Genomic DNA, 18,556 nt, shown 5'->3' on the forward strand with positions numbered 1-18,556 from the left:
TGGAGCTAACTGAAATAAGGACACATCAGTCTTGATTAATTCTGCTGTTTTGTCAGCTTTTGAAGGATGCGTGTTTTTTAGAGACATGCAGCTTGGAATGAGAAGTATGGAGTCTTGATAAAAGAGAGTGAGAATGAATGCTCGCTTTTATCTTTTAATGGGGAAATTATAGTGTTTCTTTTCTGTCTTTAATACATTAAAAATTTTGTATTGTCTTTAACCAGTAATGCCAATTAAAGTGTCTTGTTTTTTCCCTTTGGTTTGCTCACTCATTCTCCAGACAACAGTGTCTTTTCCTGATGAAATTACTTCATACACCTGATCAGATAGTGTTTTACAGACTTCATGTAATGGCTAGACTTCCTCATCAAGGAATACTTAATACTTTAACTATATCCTTTCAATGGAAATACAATTCCATTATAAAAGAATCAGTCTGTTTTTACCAAACTATAATTATTGTATTTTCCAAGATTCTAACAGTAAATTAATTCAAGCATATATGTTACTTATCATATATGTATGTTACCGATGGTGGGAATGAATATCAAAAAGCCTCTAGTACTCATAGTACTGAATTTAAAATTATGTAATGAGTTTAGATTTTTATGTCTGTTAAATATTTTGGACTCTATAGAGATAGTAGGTTATTCTTCTCTTTATTAGGTGAAGTCTGCAACAGTTCCTTTCATCTGCCAGTTTCCAATTATTAAAATTGTAGAGATTTTTTTGATCCATAATATTAAGTCGCTACTTATGAAAGTTTAGTGAAAGTCCCATTCGTTCCGGATGAAATAAAGATCTAAATCCTTAAATCAGCTTCTGTCTTTTCTGGATGTGAAAATATAAAAGCAGTCACTGGAGATATATGGTAATCCCTTTCGCATATTATCTGTTTAGTTAAGTCATTACTTCTTTTTTATCATGCTTCATCCAAACTCTTTCAGAATTTTGCCTGGCTCTTTGCCAAGTGAGACACAGGCAAGACATTTTGTCCCTTTGGTCTTAATCAGAAAAAGCAGTCCTTTTATACAGCCCCCATCTTTATCTAGCTTGCTGAAAGGCCAAGAGTTAGCAACTGTAAATCACAGAACTATCTGCTTTGGAAATAAATCAGAAACAAAGCCAGTGTGGGTCTGTAATCCTTTTTAATCAATTGAAATGCCTTTTAATGAACATATACTACAAGAGCTCAACTGTTCCTGTTCTGTTGTTAAACAAGAATTACACCAATATTTTGATTTGCTGTATAAACTGTAGCAGTGCATACTAACCAATGTAGTCCAGTCTCACCTGTAATATAAAATATCTGTAAAGCAGCAAGTAGTGCTACTTTATATGTTATCACAGCACGCAATCCCAGGACTACATACTAATTTCAATTTGATTCACAGTACTGTACCCCCCAAAGACAGATTAAGAAGTATTAATTACTTTCCTGTAGAGCTTTTTCATCCCTTTATAAAACCGATAACTCCTGACCATTAACTATTCTTCCATCTCTTACACTACATTCTCATTTCCCTAGATGTTCTCTAACTTTCCTAACTTTTCACACTAATGTCAGAGTCTGACTTGTATAGTTAATTAGTAATAGTTTATTTATTTAAATATTAAACTGGTTGTTAGTTTATTAGGCCATAGACAAAAATAAAAATAAAAATAAAAAAATTAAAAAATGTCTAACAATAATGTTAATTATCACAGGGAATGTGATTAAATACACTATAGTTTACTTTAAATAATTTGTTGAATATCTCCATTTGTGACCAATGATCCAAAAAGCCTCTTTTCACTAAAACATTTCCCCTTTTTTCATTATTTAGTTCACAGTGTAACTATGCCAGTTCTTCAAATTTATGTAAATCACATTCAAGTATTTATGAGTTACTATGTTTATACTGATAAGCTGTTGTGAAAATTGTTTCAAACACTATTTGAATTACTTAATTCTGAAGTATGACTGCAAAAAATGTGGGTCACTACTAAACACTAAAAATACTGAGAAAATACAGGTCTGATAAGTAGGAAAGGCATGAAAATGACAATACTGAAAGCCAGATTATCATTTTTTTTCGTTCCTTTTAAAATCTTTCAGTTAATTTTCTTTATCTAAGTTTAAATTTTGACTGATTTTAGTAAATTGCCCTAGCAATATTACATTCTCTTGGAATAGTTATGTGAGTTTTAATGTTTCACACTGTTGACTGGAAGGGATTTGCCTGCTTGGGAAAATGCCAGAATTTGCATTTTCATAAAGATATGTCAAACAATAAACTTGCTTAACATCCTGTGACAGATTTGGTGAAACTGTGTCATTTAACTGTATTACTGCACTCACTATCCTTTTCTGCAGTAACTGTTTTAAGAGAGACAAAACTAAAAACAAATTCATGCATTAATTTCTTTTTCAGCTGTAAGCTATAATTATAAACTATAAAATCTGTTTCTGTAGTGCCGTAACTCAGATAATAATCCAATTCAGGTTGGATATTAGGAAAAAATCTCAGAAAGAGTGGTGAGATATTGGAAAGGACCACTCAGGGAGGTGGTGGAGTCACTGTCCCTGAAGACGTTAAAGAAAAGTGTATACATGGCACTGAAGGACATGGGTTCATGGGCATAGTGGTGATGAGTTCGTGGTTGGACAAGGTGATCTTAGTGTTCTTCTCCAACATTAATGGTTCCATGATTCTATGGTTTTTAGAACTGCAGTATTCATGAGGAAATCTGTCTGAAATTTAACACCTAACCTAAAGATGACACAGTTTGAGAGAATAATAAAGACCTGAATTTCATCTACAAATGATGGAAAAAGTGGAAAAAGGAATCTGTTCAGGAAGGCAGATGCAATTAGAAAGAAGTGAAAAAATCAAATAGATAATGATGACAAGGTAACAAGGTGTAGTGTGCAGGCAACATCTTACATTTTATGAGTCTTTTCACTTTAAATATTACTTGTACTGTTTTACCTATTTCAGGTTTATCTGGTGTGCTCTAAATGGGACGGAATATTGTTGGCCCAATGTAACTTAATTTTAATATGTCTAGTATCGCAATTCATTTTTGCACAGAATGTATGTATGAAAAGTTACCTGTAGATACATAGGATATATTTGTCCTGATGCTTTTGACAGACAAAAAGAACAGTGCAATCCGTTGGAAAGAGAGTACTACACTATGGTCACTTGAAAAGAGAAACAGGATTAAAAACCCAAACTCAACAACTAAATTAAAAGCCATTAACTGCATTTGAAAATATTACCCTATCAATACTACAAATTACTAAAAAATGTATAGCAGCAGTAAAAATTATTAGAAAAAGACTGAGAGCTATCATAATCTTAATAATCATAATTAAAAAGCAAGCAAGTGCCTTTTGTATTCAATATATTAAAACTGGAAATATTAAGTCAATACAAGCGTTGTTTCTTTCTTTTAAATGTGGTTGCAGAAAAAAAATAATAAAAACAGTAACAAAAACAAAACAACTGTACTCAGTAAAATAAAATAAAATGAGCAATCCCTACGTTTTGGATATATTGTTCCAGAGAAAGTCTCTGGGACTTAATCCTTAATCATTGCCTATAGGAATTCTTGATATCACATGAAGTATATACCCAGTTAAGGAAGCACTGTGGAAGTCAAGCAAAGCAAAAAGATATTTTATAGTTCATCAGCTTTTCAAATGGAGCATAGAGGTAGTGAGAACATTTATTTGATCTCTGCCTCCATAGTTGCAGAAAATATAATAAGCTTACAAGATCTTGTATTTTGCTGTATTGCAAAAGAGTACGTCAGTTCTTCCCTGCGCAGGGTCAGAAAATAACAAAATAAACAGTCAAAAAACCTGGCAAGGCAACCTGCATTTGAATGCAGGAATCCTCTAAAGCAGTGATCATTACATTTTTCATATGATTTCTTGGTTTTATCCACTGAAAAGTTTCAGACAAAGGATACAATTTCTGCTCTGATTATTTCTTCTTTGCTTTCATTCTTTTGTTTGCTGGACAATAATGAAGCTGGTCATGTACAGATAGACATGCTGGAGCAAACCATTCCATAGTAGTTGGCTATGCCAGCTTTCAGATACAACTGAAGCTAATTTATGGCAGCTTAGAATGCTATCTTTTCTCACAAAACTGTACTCCTCCTTTCCACCCTTTCCTTTCTTTGGAAATGGCATGAAGAAAGTTACAATGGCTTAGGTAAAGTGTGCTCTATGATAAGGCACCAGTGTACAGAAGGTAATTCCTTATACAAATCCAGTCATTATTCAATACTGAAATGTCACTATCTTCAGAAGGAAACAGTACATGTCAATGACAGATACCTAATTACATTCATATAATCATACATGATGGATTAAATATAGGTGCACCACAAGCTAAACTGTAAAAGCACCAAAATCATTCTGCTTTAAAAAAAATGTCATTACAATTGATTGAGATGCTTAAAATGTTTTTTTTTTTTTTTGGTATAGCTGTTAAAAAATACACAATTAAAAACTTCCTGAGGTCTGTTATTTGCTTATGTTTTCTTGACAAATAGTACAGCCTTTAGGATATAGCCAACCATTTGCTATGAGGAATGCAATCTTGCTTAGAAGTATATTTGCTACATTTGAGTTATAAGAGTATTAATAAGCAAGTGTATTTAACACCCCACAGTTGAAATTTGTTTGTTTGTTTGTTTGTTTGTTTCCTTTTTCTCTTTTCTTTCTTTTGATGTTTATTACATTAACTTTTGGATTTTAAAATTCATTTTCAGACACTGTAAACCTACAGTCTTCATTTTCAGCACCTTCAATCTAAGGATAGTCTATTTCAAACTTGTTTAGGGCAAAAATTCTTAGACTAAATTGTGCTAAGCAGAATGACTAGGAGAGAAAAGATAGAATAGTAACCTTGCTGCTGTTTTTTTTTCTTACTGAGAAAGTATCTTTTCTATCAAGTTTCAAATTCTTTCTTTTTTTCTTCCTTCCTTTCTCTTTCTCTTTTTTTTTTTTAATTTTATTTTTTATTTTTAATATAATATATAGAACAAGATACACAAGTTTCCCCTAAAAGCCTCCAACAGAGATCAGTAAAAAGTAGAATATTTTCTGACAGATGCTCTTGCAAACTTCAGCATGCCAGCTAAGCCATAGTTGGCTACACTTTGAAAACCTCCTGGAACATGAAATTGTCCTTTTTCTAAAGATACCATCTCCAAGAGCTCAGAGAGAGGCAAGGAGACTGAAAAGATCCAAGAGATGCAATATGGAGGGAAGGAATGGCTGGCAGCCATGTGAGCTGGCGAACTCTTCTAAAGGAAGGACTGGTATGCCTCTTGTCATAAACAAGGCCAGGCATGTCTAACCTCTTCCCTGTCAGGTGGTCCGTCCCAGCCTCAGGTACCCATTCACCACTCAATAAAAACCAAGCATTAGTGTGCAATCAGCCAGGCTGAAACCAGGACATAAGGAATGTGTAATGCAATGTTAACTCAAGTTATAGCAAATGATTATACTCATTTTGATACACTGGCCTAATACAGTCTGTGAACAGTGAAAAATAGGCATCCTTGATTTCTAATATGACAAAAGAATTTAAGAATAGGTTTCAATAATTTTTTTTTTTGTATATTTGTGACTATTTTTCACAACATAAATACATTACCTGCAAATTTTCAAACTGAATGTAGAGTTACAAACAGATATTCAACACAAAAAAACTGATCATGTCTCCTTAGCAGACTTTCGTAAGTCCTCTCTTATATCCCTTGCTCCATAATTGTGCTTTATTCATATCACCACTTTTTGGCACCAAATACATTTGTGAATAACTTTTCAAGGATGAAGTACAGGAGGAGCAAAATTTCACCAAAAACCTCTGTCACACCCCTTGAGAACTCACTAAAAATTGCAACCAGTTCCACTAAACCAGACTAAGGCATCAGTTTTACAAAAACTAGATCAAATATTGCACTACCTTTACATTTTCCTAGAATCATGGAATCACAGAATGGTCTGGGTTGAAAAGGACCTCAAAAGTCATCTAGTTTCAGCAGTTCTGTCACAAGCAGTTGTCAACCATTAGACCAGGCTGCCCAGAGCAACATCGAGCCTGGCTTTGAATGCCTCCAGGGATGGGGCATCTACAACATCCTTGAGCAACCTGTTCCGGTGCATCACAACCCTCTGAGTGAAAAACTTCCTTATAATATCTAACCTAAACCTCCCATCTTGGTTTAAAGCCATTCCCCTTGTCCTTTCACTATCTACCCTCATAAACAGTCACACCCCCTCCTATTTATATGCTCCCTTAAAATAGTGAAGGCCACAATGAGGTATTTCTGGAGCCTTCTCTTCTCCAAGCTAAACAAACTTATTATTTTATTATTATTATTATTATCATTATTGCTTTAATAAAAATGTATTTTAAAAATGTTTTCTTACTTTTATATATTGACTATATTTTTTATATCCAGCCCAAGACAATTCCTCACTGCTCAATGTGGTCCAGGCAAGCCAAAAGGTTGGACATGAGAGAAAACTCTGAAAAATAAATGGATAATAAAAGCTAATGGATTCAGCCTTTCCTACTAAAGGTAGAAGACCAATGACTTATGTCTTCTCTACAGACTTAAGTACCTCTGGAAGGATGAAATTCCTGCTGGAAGTACTTCTTTGCTAAAGCTGGCTTCATAAGTGAAATTAAGTGTACATAGAATGACATAGAATGACATATCCTAGCCTTAATCTAGTAAATTAATACCTGAGAAAACAAGGTTCTAAATAAAGAACTGCCAAGTGAAAATTACCCAAACCTTCACCTATAGATAATTTTGCTTTTGTAAACTGACATACAATATAGTTGCTACTTAAGAATTTGTCTATTTATCAAGTTGCAGAAGAATCTATTTGTATGTCAGTAGGTAAACAATTTTACTACTTAAAAAGCCTTAAATTCTAGACCCCTGATCATCCCCGTTGCTATATTATCTCTTGGATCTATTTATTCTGGACAATTTCAACAAACTTTCCACTAGAAAATCTGACACAGAAGGATTCAGGCATGAGTGCTGTTGACATGAACCACTCCTAGACAGACCCAGACATCTAAATGTGGTACTCCTTCAAGTAACACAATAGGCATGGTGTGTTTAAAAACCAATTATTAAATGAAAGGCATAAAATAGTTAGATATTTATATTTTTACTGATTTACTTGTTTTAATTTCCTGAAATCATTTGAGGACAAAACGCATCATACTACTGTCCAGATGGACTGTATCTATATGATGGTTTCAAACTCAAGCTACATCTTAGAACAGTTAAAGCTTTTCTGTTGTACAAAATGTGCAATTCACTTGTTAAGAGGAAGTGCTTACAAATATTAAGTTATGCTGAACACTAGAGCAGCACAAAGAGGAACTGAGGCTGTTGATTTTAATCTTCGAGGATCTGCACAGCTTAGATCTTTTCTTCCTTTGAAAGTATGCTTTATTTGTCTCAGATGGAGTAATAGAGATTGGAAGAGATCTTACCAACAGGGTCTTGATTTACAGGAAAAAAAAACCAGAATATTTAAAGACTGTACATAGCAATTCCTTAGAACTTCATGAAAGTTGTTAAGAAAATTAGTGATGTCACGCCAACAGTTTTAAATTTTTTTTTTTACTATTTTTAAGCACCACAGAATAATAAACAAATAAAAATAGCCACATAGCTGTTTTTTCTCCTAGAGTAATCTCGTTTTTACAGGATATTTTCAAGAACTTTGGCTAATCTACTTTCAATAGAAACTCACTTATGAGTTGCAATTAACACATGGAATCTAGCTTGAAACACAGGGCATGCTTTTGTTCATACTAAGTTGCTCTGTCTGGAGCTAGTGCTCTGTGTCTCAGGTGCTGGAAAACTTGAAAAGGGCAATTCAATAGAGAAAAATGTCTGTTTTTGTCCTACTTATTCAGTGCCTTTCTCTGGCTTCTGAGATGATTTTGGTGTTTTGGCTGTTGTGCTCCATTGACTAGTAGACAACAGTAGCTGCCAGGAGGCTCCCTATTTATCAGTGATGGTTACTTGGGATTTACTTGATATCACTGACCTGATGTTCATTCATTCACAAGTCCAGAATAGAAGACTGCCACTTGTTCCTATTTAAATAGTCTTCAGAAACATTAAGCAGTTTTGTTCTGTGGATAGCAAGCTGGACATGAGAAAGCAATGTTCCCTGGCATCCTAGAAAGCCATCTGCATCTGGACTACAACAAAAGAAACACGGTGAGCTGGGTTAGGGAGGTGATCCTGCCCCTCCATTTTTTGCTGGAGAGACCTCACATGGAATACTGTGTCCAGATGTCCTCAGTACAGGAGAGACATAGACCTGTTCAAGTGTGTCCAGAGGAGGGCCACAAAAATGATGCCACAGAAATGATTGCAGGGATGGGACAATTTCCCTATAAGGACAGGCTGAGGGACTTGGGCGCTGGGAAGACATGATGGTGGCCCTTCAGTATCTGAAGGGGGTCTATAAGAAAGAAGGGTACAGACTCTTTAGCAGGATTTGCTGTGACAGAATGAGGCGAAATGGTTTCAAACTGAAAGAGGGGAGATTTAGATTGCATGCAAGGATTTATTATTATTATTATTATTATTATTATTATTATTATTATTATTAGTGATAAGAATAGTGAAGGACTGGAACAGATTGCTCAGAGAGGGGGTGGAAGCCTCGTCTCTGGAGACATTCAAGGTCAGGCTGGATGGGACTCTGAGCACCTGATTGTGCTGTATATGTCCCTGGTCACTCCAGGGGAGTTGGACAAGATGATCTCTAAGGGTCTCTTCCAACTCAAACAATTCTATGATTCTATGAATATTTGAAGAACTGATACTTTCATTGTTGATTTTTTATTTCCTTCAGTTACCTGTAACAGCCATTGTAAAAATATCAGTACTCACCGTGTTGATACTTCCAGTGAAATCCATATAAAATTCCCTCTGAAAATAAATTACTGTGTAAATGCCCCTCTGTATAGAAGTCAAATAATTGTATTTTTCAAAGATGTCCAAAAAAAGCCTTTTTAGGGGCTACATTTTGCATATCCATTTATCACAAAATACTTATACTTATTTATATTGATGTTTCATTTAGTGTCAAGCCTTTTTTCCCCCCACTTTCCTCAATGTATCCAATATGTCTATATCTTTTGGGAATTGAAGAGTCTATATTCAGATCAGATTTCACAAATTTTGCTGACAAATATATTTTCAAAGCATTAAGTCATGATTGACAAATTGGAAACCTCAATAAATAACATCAATGACACTAGAAATACTATCATATAATAGCTAGGAGTACATCTTGCCAAACCACATATTGTTTTAAGAAAGGCTTAGAGGCCAGTATTTGCCTTGGTTTAATTTTTCTGCTATTTCCAAACTTAGCTCTCACACATTACCAACTCTGTTGTCATTGATAAAATAAAGTACACTGCATTTACTATTCATGGTTTTAAAATATTTTTTCCAGGCTAAGACTTTAGACATTCAAATTTTGGGCTTACAAGTGCTGCAAATGGGTACTCCAGTATAGCACCTCACTTCAGTTCTCAAGAGCTAACTAAGCAGAAGAAAGAAACATTCTCTGAAGATTTAAACCTGTTATAGAGAACACTTGTGATAACTATTTTAGAATATACAAATATTTTTCAGATACAGAAAGGTAGAAAAGAGGAAGCCCATCCTTAGTTTTCTAGATATCATGGAAAAGAAATTAGCTTCACCTCCTCAGAACACTAAATGATATAAAATGACAACCAATCACCCTTCAAACCCCGACAGCAAAGCAATTCCTCTTGTCTTTGTTAACGTAATTTGGTTTCATAATTAGCTGATAGATCAAGTAAATTGAAAATCTGTCCTTGAATATCCCTTCTTTTCCAGATCCTATGCTAAATCCGGAACAGGTGGATCAAGCATCTGATTTAAAAATCCTAAAATGGGAACAGGTGGATAAAGGAATATTTCAGTCCTTAAACTCATGCACTTTACCTAGCGGGAGTTTGCAAGTAAAAAGGGCCAGAAAGTAAGAGCTTATTTTCTGGACATAAGCTGAGCTCAACTTATTTAATGTAAGATTCCAGAAGTATCAGAATGTGATAACATAATTTATTATCTAGACTTACATGAGGGCTGCTTCAAAAGTAATAGTTCATGTTTTACTAATTTGGCCTACAGTGTCAAAAGCAGATGTTGGTAGTATGGCAGTGGAGGCTGAATCTTCTCACCAATATTCCTTTACATTTTGTTGCCATGAAACCAATGGCAGCAGAGAGTCAATCAGACAAAATGGTGTCTGACATAGACATGTGTACACACACAAAGGTATGTCATTGAATTCCTCCATGCAGAAAAAATGGCACCCATTGACATTCATTGACATTTGCTTATGGAATATTTATGGAAACTAAACAGTGGATGTGAGCACACTGAAGTGGTCCATGGTGTGTTTCAGCAGCGGTGACAGTGACAGTGGGTCACCTCCACTGGTGCAGATTTTTATGGGTACAGCATACAGGTTCTTGTTCATCACTGGTGAAAATGCATAGCTAATGGTGGTGGCTGTGTTGAGAACTAGTGATTTGCAATCGAGAATTTGCTCTGCCAGATAGTGTTGTCATGCTCTTTGTATCTTTCGTAGCTTCCATTGAAATAGATGTTACTTTCAGAGTAACCTTTCTATTAAAGGGTTAAATAGACTTCTTTTTTTGCTATTAAATTCCTATCATTTAAAAAAATACACAATTTTCAGGGTACAGCAAGTTGATAGAGTTGTTGTAAATTTATTCTGCACAATTGATTTAAATTTCACAAATAAAATCTTGTGGGAAAATTGGTCATGTATTCCTTTCATTCAAGATTACAAACGTTCACTTCTCCTACTCATGTTCATTGATATAGCCTGAGAAATCCATACTATATGTGAAAAAAAAAAGACTTCTAACAAGATCCTTTTACAGTATGGACACTTGTGCATGAACTTGAAAACAAAATTTCATTATTTTGTAATCTTCAGGTAGATTTAAAAATAAAATAAAAATCAATCTTACTGCTGTACTCCAGAACAAAATTTGACCTTGAAATTCATCTGCTCATACAATGTTTATGAGTTACAGCTGTCCATCTTTCTTCAGGCATAATTTGAAATTGTATGAAAATCACTGTAAAGCCTTTGTGGATTTCATGTTAGCATTCTGGGGTTCAATAACCCAGGCAGCAATCCAGCTTTAAAAGTACCCTGCCAGTGTTGTAAACATAGAATAGTTACTGCTTTCAATTCAGAAAGCATCTTATGTGGGGTGCTGAGCTGTACTTTGTCTTCACAATAAACTAATTTATATTTTCCTCACAGAAATAAAGACAACAGAATCTTTGTGGATTACACAGCATGACCTGTATAAATAGACCAAGGAAGCACTTGATTCCAAGGGAAAGAATCATGAAGCTTCACATGATAACAAAATATAACAAAATATAAGTAGAACTGAAGCTGTGCACCCTGAGTCTCTTAACACAAGACGTGAAAAATTGCTATTGACCTAATGGAAGTTACAGACAGTGATTTCAGACCCTCTGTATGCTGCAGTGTTAGCTGCAGCTATGGGGCAGAATAGTACACCTTGTAATTTCCAATCAATTATATGTCTCAGTCTAGTCACTACAATAAAAGTGCATTGCCAATCTTTGGAATGGTTAGCTCTTTATTTCAGCTTTTTTTCAAGATAAGTTACTTAAGAATGAAATGTTGTTTGGGGGGTATATGATTGAGTGCATTGCAGGGATCTTAGGCTCTCTAATTATAAAAAGAAACAAACATTCCTGTGTTTCTCTCTTTTTTCATTTCATTCTGTTCAAAAGCTTTCTAATGCTATTTTGCCTCATCTTTAGGTAGCACTGAAAAATAAATATATAACCTGTTAAATGAGACATTTTTTTTTTAAATATGCAGTGGATCTCTGCAAGGACCATTGAGGATGTTAAGCACCTAGACTCACGCTCCCAAGATGGACTTAATGAAGAGGCTGCACAACAAATTTCTGTTATATCCCAATCTTCTTGAAACGAAATCCATAACTGTGTGCTGGGACATGCAGAAAGTTGTAGTAATGGAGGAGAAGAGCTGCACTGACCAATAACACCCATCAGAAGCATCTTTTTCTCCTAGTCTAGACTGCAGCTGCATACTAGAGTTAAATATCTCTGTAAAGACTACAGCTCAAAACTTAATTCCCTTCCTTATATATACATATATATATATATATATTCCTATTAAGAATATGGAAGGTGGGTTAAATAGAAAGCAGGCTGCCTCTGCTTTCATTTGCCTCCAAATAGGAATTGTGATTGGTGGTGCATCACACTGAATTCTGTGCAATCAGTCCATGCTATGCATTCCTAAAATCCACCTGTGGGATGATACATCTTCTCACATGGACTGCTCACAAAGGTTACCGCTTTTTGCCTAAAGTTGGGATTCACAGATCTGACGACAAAATATTTTATTCAGCCAGTTTGCTTCTGGTGCATTCACACTGCATTCACAGTGAAGCCGCAGATTTTAGGTATATAAACCTGACTTAAAGAATACTGAGTACTTACAGACTGCCCAGTACCAAAGTGAATCATTGACAGTTTATATATCAAGATTTTAAAAACAGAATTTGAATGTAAATTCCAGAAGTAATATTGAGGTAGAATTTAAAGAATAGTAAGAATTACAGAATAATGACATAATTTACTGCTCCTGGCTTTTCATTTCTCTAAACTCAAAATTTACAGTGAATAATAGCATGTCAAAGAAGTCTGTGGTTGTTTAACAAATGCCTAGCAAAATAAAAGTGTGAGTAAACAATTGTAAGCTTTCATTTTCTGAGTTTCCATTCCATACGGGAAATATCCTAAATGTGTTGGAAGGGCTTTCTTTTTTCTTTTTTCTTTCTCCTTTTTTCTTTTTCCTTTTTTTTCCTCTCAATAGACTGAACTTGTGCCTTTAAATTCAAATCCAATTTTGCACTGACTTTAATCAGAGCAAGATCAAACACCTACTGTTCTTTCAGACTTACTTCAAGCAGGATAGATGGAGCCAATTGGAATAAAATAAAATAAAAACATGACATAAGAGGTTCCCTGAAAGACCCTTCAATATTAGTTGTACATGTAATTAAACAAATAAATATTGTAAGAAGGCATTTACTTGTAACAAAAAGCTACATTTCATAACCAGAGGCTGCACTGTGGATTGTGCAGCACATATGCCAGGGGCCTTTGTGCAATCAATGAAGAATCAGCAGGCACCATCAGTCCCGCAATCTCCGGATATCATGATTTCTAATTCTGGTCTTTGCTTTCTGTCACTATTGCTACCAAAAGTCATTACATTACACATTTTCTAGAGGGCCTTGTGTTAGGAACCACAGACATCTCAAGGATTGATTTATATTATAAAATGGAAATGGACATTGTAAGGCTCCACCCATCTGGGTTTTTTATTGGATGGGTTGGTGACTTTCCATAAAACTTCCCTCAACTTAACTGATCGTTGCATATCAGCTTTCACGTGACAAATAATACAGGAAAAATAACACCACTCACACACAAGCTATATATAGATAAAATTACACTGAGAGCTGTATTTGTTTTTTTAACATACAGACACCCACAGCATACATTTAATTCCATTATTAAGAGAGGAAAGGGAAATTTCTGTTAACTGCATTCAGTTTATTGCTAACATTCAGTTTAACTGCTGTATTTATTCATCACTAACATCTTATTTCTAAATACAAAAAAGGCAAAGATTATTTTATGGGAAACACAAAATGTCCCACATTAATATTGTAAACAGTGAGCTTGAATAATAGATAGCTTAGATGTATCATTCTGTGTTGTATACATTCATCCATGGGCTTTTACCCTCCACCAATGACTTGACTTAAATCAGTGGCAATGAAGGCTGTCAGAGCAACGGGCATAGCAGCTGAAGCCTTGACAGAAATTGTGTAAAATATCTATTTTTGCTGCTTATACTTTTCATCTGTTACTTTGAACTTCTTAAAAGTACAATGTAGGGTAACAAGCAATGATTTATTAAGCATACTAATTCTTTCCTCCCACTATCAAAGCTTGATGCAGTAACGTTTTGATAAAAGGTTAGAAAATAAAAAATATGTGAAACATAAAAACTGAACCTGGATGTCAGTTGGCATGCAGTCAAAGCTGTTGACTTCTAACCACTGAAGCTGCCTAGACTTTGTCTAACCTTTCATTGATTCCCCCAAATCATATTTAATTTAAAGCATCAAATTAAAAACTGAGGGCCAATTATGTAAATTCAAAAGTGTACAAAATAATTGCTGCCCATTACGTGTGGCAGCATTCATTTTTATAAAGCCTCTGATTCTGAACCTAACAAAATCTGGTAGGACTCCACGAGTTTTTTGAGAGCTAGGGAAAGACTATGAAGCAAAATATAATGACTTATTCTATTCTACTTTAAGGAAGTATATAGGAAAGGGTAGTTATTAATGAGTTTACTGTTTCTGGCAACTGAATGGTATAATGCAAAAAAAGGCACTGTGGATATTATATAGAGAAGAAAAACATGCAAAGAAACAATCAAACAAAAAAAACTCTTGTATTAAATCTCTATGATTTGGAGTACACAGTCAAACCTAAGGACGTGCAGTAACAGCCATTTCACTTCATGCTATCTCCTGATCACTACTTTTATGTACCCCCGAGTGTATAGTCAATCTTCTGTGACTGCTATAAGAAAGTCCAAGCTTTGAGGATTTAAAATATACCTTATTAAATACTGATAATTAATTTCAAAGGATCAGAACTATTGACAATTTTCAGAATAAAGTGCTTTCCATGCTTATAAAATTCAGACTATTTGTCCACTCAATGTATATAGATAGGAAAAAAAAAAAAAGACTTAAATTTATAGTGTTGCGAGCCATACTTTTACATTTTTATCTTCCTCCACCTTAGCATTTAACACCAAAAATAAAACTTTCAAATTATGGAACATAATGTTCTTTTAATTTTTTTCCTTCCCAACAAAAAAATGTATCTGAAAACATTTCTTTCACTATGGAAAGGCAGTTTATTTTAGTAGGGATTGGACAATGAAAAAAAACTTGAAAAGAATAGTTCTTGTGCATAGTTACTATTCTCTCCCACTGACAATAATTACTAGTTTAGGAAAATAAATTAACACAGAATAATGGTATACAAACAGAAATGTCCCAGAGAATTCTTATAAAATGAATTTCTTACAAAAAAATTAAACAGCACATAACGTGTCACATCCTCCTACCAAAAGAGACTGCTATCTCAATAACATTAAGTAACAGGTGTATATATTCCTCAAAATATTTAGATATATGAAAACCATTTTTCCTTCAAAGGAAATCAAGCTTTAAAACAAAATAAATCTACAGATTGTAAAATTCATTTTTTGATAGCATAGTTCAGTGGTCCAGTTCAAATTTGCTTACAACACTGCATGTTGATTTTGCAATTATCATTTTTATTTACAGTTATATTTCTAGAAGAAAAGGACATGGCAGTTGTTGCATCTCTTTAACTCCTGTGTTTTGAAACCCTCTACAGGGCCAGGCTTTTCAAAACATTTCAACACCATCTCTACAAGAAGAATAAACCAACACTATCAAATTGGCCAGGCATATGCATGACTGCTTTCTGCTTCTCACTTCAACGATACTTAAAAACAAACAAATGAAAACAAAAAACAAAACAACTTGTATCATCTGAAAAAATCAGACAGAAAGATAACACTACCAGCAAAGCATAAAGAAGATAAAGAATTGAAGGCAATACTCACAAACAAAAAGAGAATTATTTAGTACTCGAAGTTTTTACATTCCTCTCTTTCTCTTTTATTGCACAAGTGCATAACAACACACACAAAGTGTCTGTTCTCTTCATAACCTGCTAGCAGCATTTATGCATGGACAAATAAATGCAGAAATATTTTGTATGTACATATAAATGTATTTATGAAAACATTTATTTCATGGGATGTTTAATCAAGTGAGACTAGACTTGCTAATCTAGTGAAGGGAAGGAGATGGTGACCAAAAATCTGAGAATTAGAGGAGGGATAGGAGAAAGCAAGGAAGTGCTGAGAGTGCAGTTTGACAGACGTGGAGTATCCCCTGTGAATACAACACAGCCAGAGTATTTGCCTCAAGTGCCTGTACTCAAACGCATGAGGAGTGGAAAAAGAAATTGCTGGGGACCAGTACAGATTCCACTGGAAAAGTGGAAAGTGGTTGTGTTTGTACTGTTGACAAGTAAAGATCATGATGGGTGCAGCTGCAGTTTCTGATACAGACTGATTGATCAGAAAAAGGAAAAGAAGCCTTCTTCAGAAAACTGGAAACTTTGGAAATTTTACAGTCAGGAGTAATTGGGGTGGTGATCAAGGGCAAGTGAAATATCTGGCAATTTTCTGAAAGGACAAAAACATCAAGAGACTTTTGGCAATTATCAAAATCTACTTTCATACAGGTGAATGACGAACTCGAGGAGGGACTCAGTAGGACCAATTACTCAAAATAATAAAATAAAAATAAAATAGTCAATAATAAAATTTGAAAAGCACTTATAAACTTCATGGATTTGCTTTGTAAGGTCTGGTAGGAAACTGCCTTGGAGGACAAAAGAATCCAGAAGTACTGGCAGATCGATGTCAACTTCCTTGAAGCACAAGAAAAGCCCCAAATTCAAGCAAACACTGCATAGGGTCAGCATTGATAACAGTGAATTTTGACTGAGTTTATTTAAGCTACAGAAGTCAGTGTTTTCTTGAAGTTGACACTAATGAGGACTAGGATTGTGAATCATAAAAAGAAAGGTGTCTCATCAGCAAATGGAAGGCAAAGGAAAATTTGGTAGTGCTACTCAAAGTCATAGGGAATCTAATGACATATGACATAGGAAAAGCTAAGTTTCTACTCATAATGATAGTCTCAAGAATATCAGCTTCAGTGTGCCTGTTCCAGGATTTGGGAGACTGAAGAATTTGGGAAATCCACAGCAGAAGGTAGAAACTAGTTCAGTAAGCAGGATGTTATAAGGGAGTCATTATTGTTTCAAATAAAAATAAACTATTACATTCTGCATATTTTCTACTTCAGAGCTGGTTGGAAGCTGAAGCATATGAAAAGGGGCTACAAGAGCTTCATGTGCTTTATCCCGAGAAGACTGAGGGGAGATTTAATTGCACTTTCAACTGATTATGGTAGGACAGGGAGATATAAAGCAAGGCACTTCTTGCAGGTGCACAGTGATAGACTGAAAACCAAAAAAGTTGATACAAGGAAGTTGGTATGAAAGAAGAGTTTTTCACAAAAGTGATCAAACTGGGGAACAGGGAACCTAGCAAGACTGTGGCAAGCCTTGGAGATATCCTTAGAGATATTAAAAACTTAACCTTAGCAAGGCCCTGAACAACCTCATCTAAATTAGCTCTCTGATTAGAGCACTGCAGCAAATGACCTCTGGAGGTCCTTTCAACATGCCTAGACTTAATACATTTAGAACTTTCATTCTTAAATAAATTTTCAGTGGATAATAATTTTTTTCTGTGTAATTTATCAAAGTTAATCTCCCTAAACATTACACATTTTTATATAGGTTCAATTTTTGACTGCCTAAAGTACTCCAATAATGCTATTAAAACTATTATCAGATAAATAATCTGAATGAGACAGCGTCAAATAAGGTGATACTGTAATAACAATAAAAATATTGTACTACTTTGCACAATATGAAACCGATCTTTTACACATACACACAAATAAGTCAGAAGATGTTAGGAAAAAAAAAAATAATAATAATACTACAAAACTTTTGCCCCTTCTGACACTTGTATTGGTTCCATTAAAGTCAGTCAGAAAGTACAATTAGCTGGTTCAGATTGTTTTTCAGGATAAGGGGTGATAGAGTTAGAAGCTGATCTGTTCGCAGGACACAACTGACAGCCCCACACTAACCTAGAGTAACATATAATGAAAAAATATCAGGAAACTTGATTAAAAGCCATATTTTCTTTCTCTACTTCCTGCAGAGTGGAAATCCTCAAGGATATTTTCAAAACACAGATTGGAAAATCACAACAAAATTTGGTAGAAGGATGTTTCTTCTAATTGTAGTTATGACATTTAAATTAAGATTATTTGATTACTCAGCTCTTTCTCTCCTCCATGATGGATACATCTTTGGTTAGAGTAATCTTCACTGTGATTGTGAGCAATGGAAAGTAGTCTCACCTCTGTTTTTCCTCAGATCCCTGAGAAACAAGGTATAATCTGAAGAGTTAGAGAATAACTAGCTTTCCTCCAAATCTCTTCTTAAGTATTCACCAGAAAGCCAATATTTGTATAGATACACCTAAAGGAACTTTGCTATCCCAGGAGAAATTTTGCTGAACTTTACACAGGGTATAACAATTCTTAGAGTAAGGAACAGTACAGAA

At 34.6% G+C, this 18,556-nt stretch overlaps 1 protein-coding gene across 2 annotated transcripts in view; it reads right to left on the reverse strand.

The window, feature by feature from the left end:
- The window catches only part of PCDH9 (protocadherin 9), a gene marked incomplete at both ends in the record, with an annotated part of 715,654 nt that overhangs the window by 363,745 nt on the left and 333,353 nt on the right, over positions 1–18,556 (reverse strand). The window lies entirely within an intron of this gene.

This window comes from Tetrao urogallus (assembly GCF_951394365.1).
Source record: "Tetrao urogallus genome assembly, chromosome: 1".
In the NCBI taxonomy this organism is placed as follows: Eukaryota; Metazoa; Chordata; class Aves; order Galliformes; family Phasianidae; genus Tetrao; species Tetrao urogallus.